Below are 18,075 nucleotides of genomic sequence, written 5' to 3'. Positions count from 1 at the left end.
TCAGGGAGAGGATTCCAGAGCATGAGGGCTACTCCGGAGAAGGCTCGCTTGCGGGTATCGCATCATGTGATGTTCTTTGGAGAGGGTGTGGTTAGGGAAACTCCTTCGGAGGACTTTAGTGACCTTACATAAGTACATAAGTATTGCTACACTGGGACAGACCAAAGGTCCATCAAGCCCAGCATCCTGTTCCCAACAGTGGCCAATCCAGGTCTCAAATACCTACATTGAAGAAGTGTAGAGGGCGATCCTGTTCTTCAAGTACTCTGGGCCATTTCCTTTAAGGTCCTTGAAGGTCAGAGAGTGGACATGTTGATTAAAAGTATGTTAATACATGTATTTACATAAAATAATACAGGCACAGACATTTACAACTGCTCATGAGAAAGTTTATCGTTTATCGTTTATTCATTTACTAGACCGTCATTTATTACAAAAGTAAATCAGAAAGGTTTACAATATAAAATAAAGTGTGTCATACCTGCAAAGTAGGCACAATTTCTGTCACTTACATTCATATTTTATAAAGACACATAAATACCTAATGGTCTTAATAATATACAGGAGAAATCTATATATAGCAACAAACATTAAATGCTATTTCTACATTGAAAGTGTTCTAATGGATGCAAGCCACCAAAATGGGGCCGAAATGGCAGATCTGCATGAAAACAAATTCATGTGCCCATTTACAGAATAGCACCTAAGTGTTTCCATACAGATCTGCAAAGGGGGATTGGCTATGGGAGAAACATGGGCAGATCTGGGGTGTTCCCTTAAAATGCTCACAGTGTTATAGAATAATGTGAATCTGCTCCCATTTTACATGCCAGGATTTACACCTGCTTTCAGTTGGTATAATTCTTCTTACCCAAAGTTGAGTGTGAATCTCAACACTAAACGCTATTCTATAAAAGGCACCAATCCCTAACTCCCATTATAGAATACCATTCAGTGCTATTTTTTTTTCAACGACAAATTTTGAGTGCCATTTACTTGAATCCAGCCCATAGCGTCTGTGTAGATATCTACTTACCTTCTTCAATCAGGCACCCTGTTCTAAACTTACTCTCTTTAGCTGCTATTTGTCTACCATAATTGGGAAACTTGAAAAACTCACCAAATTCATAACATTGATATTCGCACATCATCCAGTCCACTTCTTACAATCTAATCGGTTTATAAATAATAATACAACTACTTTTTATTGGAATTAAATTTTGGCCGCAGCTTTATTAACCATATTTATATAACTCAATTCTATAACTTAACCTTTACCCAATACATTACATTCTTCCATCCCAATGTTAGCATTCCCAGAGCGGTTTAACAGATTCAGAGCCATTCGGTAACGAAACTGGCTCTCTGACTTGTCCAAAATTACCCCATTTAGTCCATGTGACTCACGGTGCCATCAAGCCACAGTTCACTCGTGGCGGTTTCACCCACAAGTTACTTTTTTCCATCAAAATATCTTTTAACAAATATCAACTTAACCGCATATGGTACCTCTTTACTCCCACATATCTGGCTGGCTCAAAAGCTGCTACCAACCTCCCATTCCCAACCCAAAATCACAAACCCACAATAACCATCCCACCAAACCCCACTATACAATAATCCCACAACATGTCACCAACTATCCATTGTAATTAAAGACAAACTACACAACACAGGGTGGGTAGGGAAAGGTACAAAATTCCTAATCCCTCATCCACCCTCACCCACTCCTGCCCACCCAAATAATGATTTTAAACCGCCAAAACCTTTCTGTTTACCCACAGCCGTTTCTCTGACAACCACCAATCCAATGAAGCTACAATGTAGTAAATTTATGTACTTATGAATCGGAGAAAATGTTTCTTCACTCAATGTTTAATTAAACTCTGGAATTCGTTGCCAGAGAATGTGGTAAAGGCGGTTAGCTTTGCAGACTTTAAAAATGGTTTGGACGGCTTCCTAAAGGAAAAATCCATAGACCGTTATTAAATGGACTTGGGGAAAATCCACTATTTCTGGGATAAGCAGTATAAAATGTTTTGTACATTTTTGGGATCTTGCCGGGTATCTGTGACCTGGATTGGCCACTGTTGGAAACAGGATGCTGGGCTCGATGGACCTTTGGTCTTTCCAAGTATGGCAATACTTGTGTACTTATGTACCTCTCCTCGTCTTCCAATCACCCTTCCCCTCCTGTTACAACCCTTCTCTCATTAACCATTAGTATTCTCAACTCTTTCTTTCATACTATTCTCTCTCTCCTACCCTCACCTCTATTAACTATTCCCTTCACTTTCTTCTGACTCAGTCGATGTTATTACCCCATCAGTCTAAACTGTGGGGTCTCCTTATTTTGATTTTAGGTTGCATCTATAAGTACTCTAGTGAATAAGGTCTTGTGTGTCGACTTTTGTGTGGTATATGTTACGGATCATTTTTTTTTAATAATGTCTGATTCTTGGAAAACAGGGTTTAGTTTCATGGCTGACTCAGTAGCCAATTTGTTAGGATCCTGCTCTTTTTTTTGAGACTTCAGGATTGGTTATTTATAGTTAAGATTTGGGTTTACAAAGAGCACTTTTTGATTGGTTTTTGAACCACTGTAAAGGAGGTTTTTCTGGCCAATGATTACTTTTTAACTAGTTACAGCCATGACTGGTTAAGAAAAAAATGTTTTAAGCGATTCAAGGACTTTGCACCAGTTTTATGAGGTCTTTTCGTCCTTTTTTTTTGAACATTCATTATATGTTGATTTGGTTATTTTGAGTTCTTCAAGTTTCACCAGATTCACTATTTTGAATTTAGGTTGCATCTATAAGTACTCTAGTGAATAAGATCTCGTGTGTTGATATTTGTGGTGTAAAATAATTAAGAGTACAGTTGAAAAGTAGAACACAAAGGACTTGTTTACCAAAGTGAAATAAGTAGTTACTGTGGGGTCCTTTTACTAAGCTGTGGTAAAAAGTGGTCTGTAGTAGTGTGGGTGCATATTTTTGGCGTGCACCGGGCTGTTACCACGGCTGGGAGAAAACACTTTTTTAATTGGGGCAGTAAATGGCCATGTGCTAAAATTAAAAGTAGCACGTTGCTATTTACTGCCTGAGCCCTTACCACCACCCATTGAACTAGCAGTAAGGGCTCATGTGCTACACGTGCAGTACTCATGCGGCATGCGCCATTGTGGCCATTCTGCCGATTACTGCTGGGAACAGCCCCCATGGTAGAAAATAGAAAAATATTTTCTACCGCAGGAAACAGCACATGCCAGCTTCGAAATTACCACCAGGTGGGTGTACTAACCAGGCGATAGTGTCAATTTGGCATGCACTATACTGTATGTGCAGTAGCCCTACCATCGCTTTGTAAAAGGCAGATGATGTTTAATGTGAGCCATAGGCACCGACTCCTTGGGTGCTGTGGGTGCTCGAGCACCCCCAATATTTTCACCCGCAGAAGTTCCCTTCCCAGCTAAACCGACCTGCCCGATGCCCGCCCTCTTCTCCCCCAACAGTCCTCCGCCCTCGCCTTCCTGCGTGCCGCCCAGAATTTTAAAAGTCATCTTACCTCGGGGTCCCGGCAGCAGCAGTGAAAGGCGAGCAGGCTCGGTGCTTCAGCCTTCCCTTCTCTCTCAGTTCTGGTCCCACCCTTGCGGAAACAGGAAATGAGGGGGCAGGACCAGAGCTGAGAGAGAAGGGAAGGCTGAAGCGCTGAGTCTGCTCACCTTTCACTGCTGCCACCGGGACCCCGAGGTAAGATGACTTTTAAATTCTGGGCGAGGGCGGAGTACTTTTGGGGGAGAAGAGGTCGGGCTGGGGGTCAAACTGGCACTCGGAGAAGGGGGGGCCTGGAACTTGGAGAAGAGGGAGGGGGCCTGGAACTCAGAAGAGAGGGAGGGGGCCTGAAACTCAGAGGAGAGGGAGGGAGAGGAGGGGGGAGAGGAGAGGAGGGGGAGGGGAGGGGGAATGCACCACCTGTAAAAAAAATTATTTCAGCACCCCCAATCATTTTGAAAAGTTGGCTCCTATGATGTGAGCAAGTGCAAAGTCATGCATGTGGGAAGGAGGAACCCGAATTATAGCTTTGTAATGCAAAGTTCCACGTTAGGAGTCACCGACCAAGAAAGGGATCTTGGCACCGTGGGAGGATTATGAAAAATTACAAGAGGACCTTACAAGACTGGGCATCTAAATGGCAGATGACGTTTAATGTGAGCAAGTGCAAAGTGATACATGTGGGAAAGAGGAACCTGAATTATAGCTACGTCATGCAAGGTTCCACGTTAAGAGTCACTGACCAAGAAAGGAATCTAGGTGTCGTTGTTGATGATACGTTCAAACCCTCTGCTCAGTGTGCTGTGGCGGCTAAGAAAGCAAATAGAATGTTAGGTATTATTAGGAAAGGAATGGAAAACAAAAATGAGGACATTATAATGCCTTTGTATCGGTCCATGGTGTGACTGCATCTCAAATATTATGTTCAATTCTGGTCACTGCATCTCAAAAAAGATATAGAAGAATTAGAAAAGGTACAGAGAAGGGCAACGAAAATGATAAAGAGGATGGGATGACTTCCCTATGAGGAAAGGCTGAAGTGTCTAGGGCTCTTCAGCTTGGAGAAAAGATGTCTGAGGGGAGATATGATAGAGGTCTATAAAATAATGAGTGGAGTGGAACGGGTAGATATGAATCATTTGTTTACTCTTTCCAAAAATACTAGGACTAGGGGACATGCAATGAAGCTACAAAGTAGTAAATTTAATATGAATTGGAGAAAAGTTTTCTTCACTCAACGTGCAATTAAACTCTGGAATTCGCTGCCAAAGAATGTGCTAAAGGCAGTTAGCTTAGCGTGGTTTAAAAAAGGTCTGGACAGCTTTCTAAAGGAAAAGTCCATAGACCATTATTACATTGACTTGGGGAAACTCCACTGCTTATTTCTGGGATAAGCAGCATAAACTGTATTGAACTTTTTCTGGATCTTGCCAGGTGTTCGTGATCTAGATTGGCCACTGTTGGAAACAGGATGCTGGGCTTGATGGACCTTTGGGCTGTCCCAGTGTGGCAATACTTATGTACTTATGACCCCTATCCAGCTTACTTTTGAAAGAGAAAGACGCCCATATTTCGACCCAAATCGGGAGATGGGCGTCTTTCTCCCGTGGGCGTCCAAATCGGTATAATTGAAAGCCGATTTTGGGTGTCTTCAACTGCAATCTGTCGCGGAAACGGCCAAAGTTGACAGGGGCATGTCAGAGGCGTGGTGAAGGCGGGACTAGGGCATGTTTATCGGCCGAGGAGAGAAGAGCGTCCTCGGCCGATAATCGAAAAAAGAAAGGCATTTTAGCACGAATTTGGGTCACTTTTTTGGACCTTTTTTTCACAAACAAGTCCCAAAAAAGTGCCCTAAATTACCAGATGACCACCGGAGGGAATTGGGGATGACCACCCCTGACTCCCCCAGTGGTCACTAACCCCCTCCCACTGCAAAAAAAAACAACTTTAAAAACTTTTTTTCCCAGCCTGTATGCCAGCCTCAAATGTCATACCCAGCTCCATCACAGTAGTATGCAGGTCCCTGAAGCAGTTGTTAGTGGGTGCAGTGGACTTCAGGCAGGTGGACCCAGGCCCATCCCCCCTACCTGTTACACTTGTGGTGGTAAATGGGAGCCCTCCAAACCACCCCCAAAACCTACTGTACCCACATATAGGCGCTCCCCTTCAGCCATAAGTGCTATGGTAATGGTGTAGAGTTGTGGGGAGTGGGTTTTGGGGGGATTTGGGGGGCTCAGCACCCAAGGGAAGGGAGCTATGGACTTCAGAGGTATTGCTTTGTTTTTTTAATTGTTACAAGTGCCCCCTAGGGTGCCCGGTTGGTGTCCTGGCATGTCAGGGGGACCAGTGCACTACGAATCCTGGCCCCTCCCACAACCCAATGCCTTGGATTTGTTCAGTTTTGAGCTGGGCGCCTTTGGTTTCCATTATCGCTGAAAAACGATACCGCCCAGCTCAAATCCGCACAAATCCGATGCATTTGGCTGGCACAAACTGTATTATCGGAAAAAAGATGGACACCCATTTTTTTCGAAAATACGGTTTGTCCCGCCCCTTCACGGACCGTTCTCGGAGATAGACATAGTAAACATAGTAGATGACGGCAGAAAAAGACCTGCACGGTCCATCCAGTCTGCCCAAGAAGATAAATTCATATGTGCTACTTTTTTATTTGTACTGTCCTCTTCAGGGCACAGACCATATAAGTCTGGCCAGCCCTATCCCCGCCTCCCAACCACCAACCCCGCCTCCCACCACCAGCTCTGGCACAGACTGTATAAGTCTGCCCAGCACTATCCTCGCTTCCCAATTACTAGTCCCGCCTCCCACCACCAGCTCTGGCACAGACCGTATAAGTCTGCCCAGCACTATCCCTGCCTTCCACCACCGGCTCTGGCACAGACCGTATAAGTCTGCCCAGCACTATCCCCGCCGCCCAACCACCAGCCCTGGCACAGACCGTATAAGTCTGCCCAGCACTAGTCCCGCCTCCCAACCACCAGCCCCGGCACAGACAGTATAAGTCTGCCCAGCACTAGCCCCGCCTCTCAACCACCAGCTCTGCCACCCATTCTAGGCTAAGCTCCTGAGGATCCCTTCCTTCTGCACAGGATTCCTTTATGTTTATCCCAAGCATGTTTGAATTCCATGGAGATGGACGTTTGCGTTCGATTATGCCCCTCTATGTGAATTAACATGCAGAAATAGTTACCACATGGACAGAGCATTTACTGCACAAAAAATCCTTTGTGAAACTACCTCCCAAATGGAAGTAATCCCTTAGCACACAGAAAAAGAGTAGAGCAGTGATTCTCAACCCAGACCTTGGGGCACATCCAGCAAGTCAGGTTTTCAGGATATCCAGAATAAATATGTATGAGATAGATTTGCATGTGCTGCCTCCTTTGTATGCAGATCTATATAATGCATATTCATTGTGGATGTCCTGAAAACCTGACTGGCTGGATGTGCCCCAAGGACCTGGTTGAGAATCACTATGGTAGAGGATGGCAGGACAGACAGGTTGATCCTCCCAGTCTGGCTGGTTATTCCTATCTGTATTGTTCAGATTAAGGACATATTACATTTGACTACTGTCTCCTGTGATGCCTGAGAAATTCCCACAAGAACTGTCACCATTATTTTGTTTCACCTAAGAACATAACAAGACCTCTTCTCACACAGATGTATAACACCTTCCAACCTGCTGTATCACACACAAGAGGGATTTGGTGTTTTTAAGACAGGAAGGAACTTTTCTAGTTACAATAGACTAGTTCCTTTGATAATGAGGATGAAGCTGTTGAAGTTCTATTGAGACAAATACTATGGATGAGGGTGGCTTGAGATAACAGAGTCACCATGGTGATGAGGGTGAGTTGTGAAGGTTAAAACCTCCAATGAAATTCAAAGATGTTTATAGTTTATAGCTAGCTAGTTTCTTCATGCAAAAAAATTATCTTCATTTTCTACCCGAAGAGGACAGGAGGGAATAATAATCCCTTTCCATCTTCTAGAAAATGCATTGTATTTCTTAAAGAATCAAATCCACAAAGAGGCATATTTTCAAAGCACTTAGACTTTACAAAGATACTTTGAGGGGCATTTTCAATATGACGTCTAGATGTTTTGACTAAATGTCCCAAATCCAAAGAGAAAACACTACCATTTTCAAAATCATAAAATGTCTTTTTTTTTTTTTCAAAAATACCCTTTCTAACAAGGTTTTGTGCTCTGTGCATTTATCTTTTCAGATCATTTTTGAAACAAAAGTATAATTGAAAAACGTAGAAAATCAAGCCATTGGGATGGCCAGCATTTTTAGCAGACTGGTCCCCCAGACATCCCAGGAGCGCAATAGGGCACCCTAGGGGGCACTGGTGTGGATTTCATATAAATGCTTCCAGGTACACATCTCACCATTGCTCCCTTATCTTGTCTACTGAGCCCTCCAAAACCTACTACCCCAACTGTACACCACTATAGTAGCCCTTATGGGTGAAAGGGGCACCTATATGTGGATACAATGGGTTTCTGGTCCGTTTTAGTGGGCTCACAGTTTCCACCACAAGTGTAACAGGTAGGGAAAGGTATGGGCCTGGATCTACCTGTCTACAGTGCACTGCACCCACCACTACACTACTCCAGGGACCTGCATGGTGCTCTAATGGACCTGGCTATAATATCTGAGGCTGTCATACAGGCTGGTGAGTACTATTTTTATTCACATTTGGGGGTGGGAGGGGGTCAGTGACCACTGGGGGAGTAAGGGAATCATCCCTGATTCCCTCCATTGGTCATTTAGGGCACCTTTTTGTGCTTTATTCATTCTGAAATCTGGTCTAGACCAAAACATTGAAGTTTTCGGTCTAGACGTTTTTGTTTTGTTCCATTATGGCTGTAAAATGTCCAAGTGTTAGGCCTGCCCTAAGCCCGCCCTAATCCTACCTTTGAAATGACTCTAACACACCCCCTTGTGATTTGGATGCTCTACAGACCAAATGCATAGATAAACATCTGCAAACAGGTTCATAATAACGATTTGGATGTTTTGAGAAGAAATCTGTCCAAATGGTGCTTTATGACACATTTTGGACATTTTTTTTCTTTCGAATATGAGCCTTATAGAAACCTATGAAACTTTGTAAGTCTAAGTGCTTTGAAAATGAACCCCATTGTCTCCTCTTTCTTCCTTCTCACAAATCCAAGATAAAAAAAAAAACAGTCACTAAAGGACAGCATTAACACAATTTTATCAACAAGTGACTTTCAGATGTAATGACAGTGGCCAGATCTTCGACCACCATAAATTTAACTTTCAGTAGACAGTCATTCCAAGCTACTAATTCATGAGAAAGAACTACAGGGCAGAAATCACAACTTTGATACTGCCTTTGATTTTGTATGAGGGCTAGAGGAAAAAAGAACGAAGAAGAAGAAGAAGACCAAAGAAAGAGCTTGTAGCTAGAAAAAGAAAGTTAAGAGGCTTTACTGCCCATTACAATGATGATGTTTTTCTGGTTGTGTTTGTGCTTCAAATACATTTTCAAGATGTTTGCACCCTCTTCAAAGAATTCTCTTACCTCCTCTGCTGGAAATCTGTGCAATTGTGTGCATGTCTGACCTTTAACTGCTTCCAAGTAAAGGCTCTCAGGGAGAAAGCAGTTATGTATAGAAAACAGAAATTAATTCATGTGGCATGAAGCTGCATTTAATTCACAATTACAACCTAAAGGCAAAATGTACTTATCTTTCATCATCTCAACCTGCACTGGGAAATATTGATTCCTGCTACTTGTTCCACGATGAAATACATTTGTCCTTCATTGGAGACATTGGTAATTAGTTTTTTAATCTCATTTTTGACATGTGAGGTTTTGTACAAACATTATCATCATTTCAGAGAAACATTTTTTTCAATTTTTTTTAAACTCTTTTGCTCTGTTTCATGGTCACACACCAATGCAAGCAATGACCCAGTGCATATTGAGCAGCAGCTCTAGGGTAGTCTGTAAAGCAGAACTTGAACTCAGGACCCAGAGATCCAGACTATAGTTAGCCAAGAGGAAATCTGTCCATGTTGCACTCAAAGTTGCTGCTGAGATGAGCAAAAATATTTACACCTAAATGCGAAATGTAAAGTTTGCACTGTGTGGGTTATATACAGCATCAAAATGCTTATAAGTTGCATCCATAGAAGCTCATTTCAAGTGATCTACTGATTCTGAATTTAGGAAAATGTTGCCACGGACAATGTAGCCATTCTACCACAATCAACCACTTTTTAAGGGAAGCATTTGTCAACAGTGAACATTTTTGTAACAAGGAGTGAATTCTCATGAGATTATTTGAAAAGGAAAAAAGACAGTAATCTCCTGGAAGTTTTCAACTCTTATCGCATTTGGCCATGCACCCAATCAGTCAGTGCTAAGAGAGGAAATACTCATCTGAGTGCCTGAACATTAGAAACTGTGCTCCAGTTCTGGGTGCAAACTCCAACACGTGGCTGGCTAAATAGTTCTGGTTTCTAACGAGGGAAATTATCAAGCTGCATTAGGGTTTAAGAAAACCTTTTACTAAAGAGTTGGCACATCACACGCCAATCCAGAACTACTGCCGGGCGACCGCAGGAGCAGGTAGTGGTTCCCACCCCCAGCGCATGCCATTTCTGGCGCTACAAAAATATTCTATTTTTGTAGTACCAATGCTTACTCGGTGGTAATCAGGCAGCACACGTGTTCCCCCCAAAATGGCCAGGCGGCAAGTGGTTCACTTACCACATAGCCATTTCTTTTCCAGCTAAAAAGACAGCCTTTTACTTGCTGCGGTAAAAGGGGGCCTCAGCGTGTGTCAAAAAGATGTGCTGACGCTAGTGTAGACCCCTTTTTACTGCAGCTTAGTAAATGGACTCCTAAATTACCTTAATGCAGCAATATCTAAGACACCACAGGCTATATAATAATGAGATGCAAAACATGCAAATTACTATGTAAATACTATACCGTGGCTTGCAGTATGTACCTGGTGCCCACCCCAAAGTGGCAGTAGAGCCTATAAAATAACCCCAGCTAAAGGCTGCCAGGGAGCATCAGGCTGCCTCTTAAAGGAGCCAACAACGTGCCCAAATTGTGCACTCCTGTATGCCCCCCCCCCAACAGAAAGCCCCTGTTGTACCCCCTCCAACCAAACCCTTCTCCAATACTGCACCCCAAGCAGACACTGTCACCCAAAGGGCCCCACAAGGTAGCCCCCTGAGGTCCCCCCACTGCTCTGAAGGCACCCATACCCACACACACACACACTTGTACCTTTAAAAATCCCTGGGATCTAGTGGGCCATGCACCAGCCACTATAAAACTAACCTGCCTGCTCTTGCCACAGTTATAGCCTTAGGGAAGGCAAACTGGATGACAGTCTGGGGCCTAATACTTTAGAAGACCCAAACATTTTGCAACAGATCTTTTTGATGGTAAAGGTTTTGTAGGGAGTGACTCTACTGGCATTGTAACCACAGCCGTTTATTTATTCCTCCAAAGAATAAGGATGCAAGATTCAGCTGTGGTGGGTTAAGGTTTACCATTATGCATAGGCCTGGCTTCATGTTTTTCATCATGTCTAATAATAACTATGTTTGAATAGACATTTTTTTAAATGTATAATATTCTCATCCTGAAAATATTAATATCAATATTTGAAAATCACTTCTGTTTTAATTATATGTCAATGTTATGATGAGAAAGTGTATTATTGAAACACCTTATGCCCGATTTCCTGCTACCAATGTTTGTGTAGATTTCATGGTGGTGGACAATTTGAGCCACTCAGGTAAATATTCATTGCACAGTATTTGTTATTATTTTCTTAATACTTAGCATATGCTCATAGTTTACTACAGTGATTCCCAAACCTAGTACTGGAGGCAACTCAGACAGTCAAGTTTTCAAGATATCCACAATGAATATTCATGAGAGAGATTTTGCACTCCCTCCACTGCATGCAAACCTCTCTCATGAATATTCATTGTGGATAGTCCCAAAAAACAGCAAGGCAGATGATTCGCAAAATCCAATGTGGATACAAACAAAGCAGATCAGTCAGTAGTTCAAATTAAACTTTATGGATATTCTGAAAACCTGACTGGCTGGGATGATTCCAGGACCACATTTTTCAGGTACATCAGAAGCAGAAAGCCTGCAAGGGAATCTATGGCACCATTAGGTCATGAAGGAACAAAAGGGGCACTCAAGTCTTTATGGAAGAAGATATAAGAGATCTGCCTGTACCAGAAATGGTTTTCAAGGGTGACGATGCCGAGGAATTGAAAGAAATCTTGTTGAACATGGAAGACGTGCTGAGTCAAATCGACAAATTAAAGAGTAGTAAATCACCTGGACTGGATGGCATACATCCAAGGGTACTCAAAGAACTCAAGCATGAAATATGCCATTAAAATCATCCGTAGTACCTAAAGAATAAAATTATAAAACACATATACAAACATGGTTTAATAGGACAGAGTCAGCATGGGTTCAGCCAAAGGAAGTCTTGCCTCACCAATTTGCTTTATTTCTTTCAAGGCATGAATAAACGTGGATAAAGGTGAGCTGGTTGATGTAGTGTATCTAGATTTTCAGAAAGCTTTTGATAAAGTTCCTCATAAGAGACTCCTGAGAAAATTAAAGAGTCATGGGATAGGAGGCAAGGTTCTGGTGTGGATTATCGCTCCATGGTGCAGCCTCACCTTGAGTATTGCATTCAGTTCTGGTAACCATATCTCAAAAAAGATATAGCGGAATTAGAAAAGGTTCAAAGAAGAGTGACCAAAATTATAAAGGGGATGGAATTTCTCTGTATGAGGAAAGGCTAAAGAGGTTAGGGCTTTTCAGCTTGAAAAAGAGAGGGATAAGGGGAGATATGATTGAGGTCTACAAAATCCTGAATGGTGTAGAATGAGTAAAAGTAAATTGATTTTTTTACTTGTTCCAAAAGTACAAAGACTAGGGGACACTTGAGGAAGTTACATGGAAATACTTTAAAAACAAATAGTAAGAAATATTTTTTTTATTTAATGAATAATTAAGTTCTGGAACTCTTTGCTGGAGGATGTAGTAACAGTGGTTACCGTATCTAGGTTTAAAAAAGGTTTGGACAAGTTCCTAGAGACAGACATGGGGAAGCAACTGCTTACCCTCAGGTTGGTAGCATGGAATGTTGGCACAATCTGGGTTTCTGCCAGTTACTTCTGACCTGGCTTGGTCACTGTTGGAAACAGGATACTGGGCTAGATAGACCATTAGTCTGACCCAGTATAGCTACTCTTAAGTTCTTATGCTCTTATGTTTACTATGTAACATCATAACTGTTGCAGTGGATTGAGCAAAGTGAAATTGAAATCGAAAATGTCCAACATGCTTATAAGTCATCAAACTTAATCCTCTAAGGGGACCCCAAATTACTCTCTTGGTCAGAGCCCCAACAACCCTAAGGCTGCCACTGCTTGCTGCATCAGTTCAAAAGCTAATTGTACTGAACGTATTGATCTGAAGTCCAAACTCAGCTCCAGGTAATGCTTTTGTCTTAATGGCTTGTAAAGTTAATTGAAAGTGTGTGCGAGTCTGCATGCTTGCTTGTTATAATGTTACCTCTTGGGCCAGGGTAGCATCTCTATACAGACAACATTTGCGTGTTCAGGATATAATTTATACTGCAGTGAGACTTTAGGGAGATATATACCCTGTGTAGGTAATTTATCTATGTTTAAGGAATCATTCTAAGAGACTTCTGTCTATATATACCAATAGTGGACTTTCTGGGTTTTGTATGGCTGCAGTATTTGCATGTATTATATGAGATGTCTATTTAAAGTGCAGAACATGCAAACCTTTAACAAGCAGTCTACAAATTAATTTGAAAAATAAAAAAGAATTGGCTGTACCATGGCTTTTTGCCAAGCTGGTTGTCAGAGATCTAGATGTGAAAATGGCTCTAACATGAACATTGCCCCCCCCCCCCCCCCAAACCAAAATGTCATTTCAGAAACATCTAGAAATATAAGTAGAGGCATTCACATAAATATACAATGTAGAAGGTTGCTGTGTAGATGTGTCTACCCCCAGGATGCAGCGATTTAAAAGAGGCATGGCGGGGGAATGACATGGGGGTGGTCTGGGAAGATGTTAAGATTTTTTTTTAATCCTTATTGGCTTTTCAACTGCTTCTGAAGTACACACAAATGCTAACTTCCACTTTACTAATTATTATTTTGTGGATTTAGCTCACACCCTTTTCGGTTGTAGTTCAAGATGAGATATTCAGGTGCCACAGATATTTTCCTATCCCCAGAGGGGTTGCATTTTTGCCGCTCAATATTCAGCCCACAGCAGTCAGTGTTTTTTTAAGCAATGACTGCTTCAGGCAAAACTATTTATAGATACTCAATACTGGGCTCTGATTGGGCCACAACATTGAATATCCAGGGCTAGTTTGGCCTGTACTAGCAACCAGGTCGTATGTGGACTAAATATCATCAGGGACCTGCATAAGGGTATCTGGCCAGGTCCTGAACCCCTCCACCTCCCAAAGATTCTAATTTCCCTCCCTTCCTCTCACCCCCCCCCCCCCCTCAAACACTAGTCATGCCCTTTCGATCCCCTTTCCCCATCACTACCCCCCTCAAACACCAGTCAAGCCCCTCCGATCCCCCTCCCTCCACCCTACAACCACAACCCCTCCCCCTCCAGGATCCTTACAGGCCTACCTGTGCCTGATCCCTGGTGATCTAGTGGGGGATCTAGCAGCCAACTTGAAATATTTTTTATTATACATGTATTCATTTTTAAGGCTTGTGGGTTGGTGGTCTCTCATATATCCCTCTAGGGAAGCATGTGCTGTAAATATGTTTCCCAATTCTTTTTTAATTGTATTTTTTAATTAAAATTTTATTTTTACATGAAAAATTAGGGACAAAAAGACAAAATACTATTCTCAAAACATATTACAGTTGTTCTAGTCCACATCAAGGGAATACTTACCAACATCTACCTGAAGAGAAACAAACATAAGTAACTACATCTCAGTATAAGCAATATAAATGATAAATCTGTATGAACTAAATTTAATTGTATTTTTAAATGGCAGATTCTTATGGTCAATGGGCAGCTTCTTGATTTGGCCATGATAACTTTCCTGAGATAGGTCTGCTATGAATCTATTATTTTACGATGATCGTATATATTATTTCTGTTTTGTTATTTTGATTTATTTTTTATCATGTGGTTTATTTATATATATGATGATAGATATTATTAGATTTTTATTATTAATGTTTTCTGTGACCCCTTTTCATTTATGCTGTAATCTTCCTTAAACCATAGTTTTGGGGACTAGATATACATAAATGGCTGTTTAAATTAAAGGAGAGGGGTTACAAAACTGTAGTACAAGTTGCCTTTTTACCACAGCTTATTTTACTGTGGAAGTCACTAGCCTATGGTGATTTCCATGGTAAATAAATAATGCAGCTTGTAATCATCTCTGTAAAATGCATTATTCTGCACCCTGGGAGCATTGGGCCACCAGTGCCCTATAGTCTCCCCATCCGACCCCAAAGCACATCACAAGGCCTCCACCCTGTAGCCCCCTCCCTCAAAACATTCCCATAGCCACCACCCCACTGTAGACCCCCGAAGCTTAACTAATCTAATCTAATCCCTGGTGGTCCAGTGAACTGGAGTAGGAGCAATCCCCAGTTGCTTCTGTCCCTTGTGGCTCTGGGTTCAAAATGGTGGCTGCAACCCTAATGGTAGTCTTACAGTACTATAAATGCAAAAGGCCTACAATGGCAGCCTGACCCTAGCAGTAGAACAAAAATTAGTCACAAAGAAACAGAGAGGCAGTGATCTGCAAACAGTCTCAGTAGAAAACAGCACAGAGTAGACCAGTGGATGTAGAAAAAAGTGCAATTTATTGAAAACAAGGAACCTGATGTGGTCATGTTTCACCTCAGCAGCCTGCATCAAGGGTAGGGCTGTTAATTACAACATACAAGGTTTCTAACCGTGTATGTTGAGGTGAAATGTGGCCCCATCAAGTGCTTTGTTTTTTTATAAATTGCTTGTTTTTCTGCATCCACTGGTCTGCTTTGTGCAGTGTACAAAATTTAGTGTCAGTACTCCCATTTTTTAACCAAAGCCACAAGGGGTAAAAGCAACTGGGAATTGCTACTTGCTTCTGGACCACCAGGGATTAGATCAGGTAGGCCCAAGGGAGTCTACAGGGGATACTTTAGAGAATGTGGGTTACAAGGGGTTGACTCAGGGTGTGCTTTGGGCAGTGGAGAGACTATAGGAAGGTGCTGTTGGTGTGGGGGGACCTATTGTATGAGTTCTTTCCCCTTTAATATGGTACCTGGAAGCATCAGGTGGCACAATGCTTATGAGCAGGAAACTAATTCCAGCTTTGAGCTGGCATTATTTTTCCAGGAATAATGCAGTGTTCAATGCAAGCTGCATTACTGAATTTGCGTATTAATGAGGTGCTTTGTATGCACCCTATGGTATCTGAAACTATCAAACTCGTGAGTTCTTGTACCGAGTAGAGCGCTGCTGAGCCTGGTACTCGGATCAGGTTCTGCTTAGCAGCTGGTCAACCCTGGGTTTCACCTGCGCTGACCGCCGTTCCCCAGACGATGAGCCCCTAGGTGTGGGTGGCCTGCAGGACTTTCAAGACGGAGCTGGAAGTGGGGTGGTGAACGTATCGGCCAGGCAGGCAGCAGGCAAGAGAGTGATCCAGGTACAGGCAAAGTCAATAGGCAGGCAGCAGGCAAAAGAGTAATCCAGGAACAGGCAATGTCAGTAGGCAGACAGCAGGTCAAGAGGGTAATCCAGGTACAGGCAAAGTCAGTAGGCAGGCAGCAGGCAAGAGAGTGATCCAGGTACAGGCAAAGTCAGCAACGAGGGAAAAGTAGATAAGAAACAAACTACTGAGCAACACCTACCAAAGTAGAAGCCAAAGCATGGAGTCCAGGAAGAGCTCAGCTGATAAAGTGCTGGCATCTGACATCAGCAGGAACCAGCAGGGAGAAGGAGCACAGTCATAGGACAAGAGCAGGGGAAGGAGGAACTGGAAGACCAATAGGAGAGAAGCAAGGAAAGCCAGGCAGAGGGAGAGCAGACACAGATGGGTGGAAGCAAAGCAATCAAGGAGCCTGGAAGCCAGGCAGAGAGAGAGAGAGAGTAGACACAGGTGCATGGAAGCAAAGCAATTAAGAAACCTGCAACCACTGCTCTCTGAACAAACCCAGAGAAGAACTATACACACATGGCTCAGGGCAATGCCAGTCAAATGTGTGTGTCGACGGGACCCCGCACAGCCCGAGGATGCCGCTTGCATTGAGGTAGGGGACTTGACAGAAACTAAAGTGCTTTATGGTAAAATAGCATGATTTTGCCATTTAGCATGTGTTAAGGGGCAAGAACCATGTTCTGTTTCCTTAACACACATTAGCAGCTACCCTCTTAAATGAAATGAAATTTTAAATTTAAATCCAAAAAGAAAAATAGAATGATGCAACCATTCACCTGTAAAGAAAAGGGAAAAGTGAAAGACTGTTATCTGAAGAGTAATGACTGCTTAGTGTTGACGGCGACAGTGGCGTTCCTAGGGGGACAGACACTCGGGGCGGCGCCCCTTACCCCCGGGTGCAGCACCCCCCCTGATACAGCGCAGACCCCCCCCCCCGGGTGCACGCCGCTGGGGGGGGTGCCGCAGCGCGCGCCTGCTCAGAGTTCCCTGACTTTGCACGTTCGCTGCAGCTCCCTCTGACCCGGAACAGGAAGTAACCTGTTCCAGGGCAGAGGGAGCTGCAGTGAACGTGCGAAGTCAGGGAACTCTGAGCAGGCGCACGTCGCGGCACCCCCCAGCGGCGTGCACCCGGGGCGGACCGCCCCCCCCTTGTTACGCCACTGGACGGCGAGGCTTGTTTTCAAAGCACATAGACTTACAAAGTTACATAGGTTACTGTGTAACTTTGCAAGATTATGTGCTTTGAACATGACCACCTTAAATGTACTATGGTGTTTTTTGTTTTATGTTGTTATAACTGCTCTAGCTCCTAGGCATAGTTTGAGGTAGACATGGTGGGGGCCGACTCCTCCTCCCAAATGTTGTAGGTGGCAATGCTGAATTATTTCCCCTCCTTTCTTACCCTTCCTCCCTCACATACACAGTAATTCAATTATTGTAATGTCCTGTATATTGGTTTACCAAAACACATTTTACGTTCTTCGCAAATTGCTCAGAATGCTGTTGCATGTGTTCTATTAGGGTTAAGACATTTTGAGCACATTACCCCTACTCTGGTTTATTTGCATTGATTGCCGGTATACTTTAGAATTCAGTACAGATTTCACCAGTACTATATTTGCACCAACCTACTAGATTACTGAGATCTTCCTCTTGCAATCTTTTCGATATTCCATCTTTCAAGCTGATTTAATGAGACGAACAGAGAAATTCTATTTTCTAT

The sequence above is a fragment of the Microcaecilia unicolor genome, chromosome 1 (assembly GCF_901765095.1).
Source record: "Microcaecilia unicolor chromosome 1, aMicUni1.1, whole genome shotgun sequence".
NCBI classification, from domain to species: Eukaryota; Metazoa; Chordata; class Amphibia; order Gymnophiona; family Siphonopidae; genus Microcaecilia; species Microcaecilia unicolor.
This window is presented reverse-complemented; position numbering follows the sequence as displayed.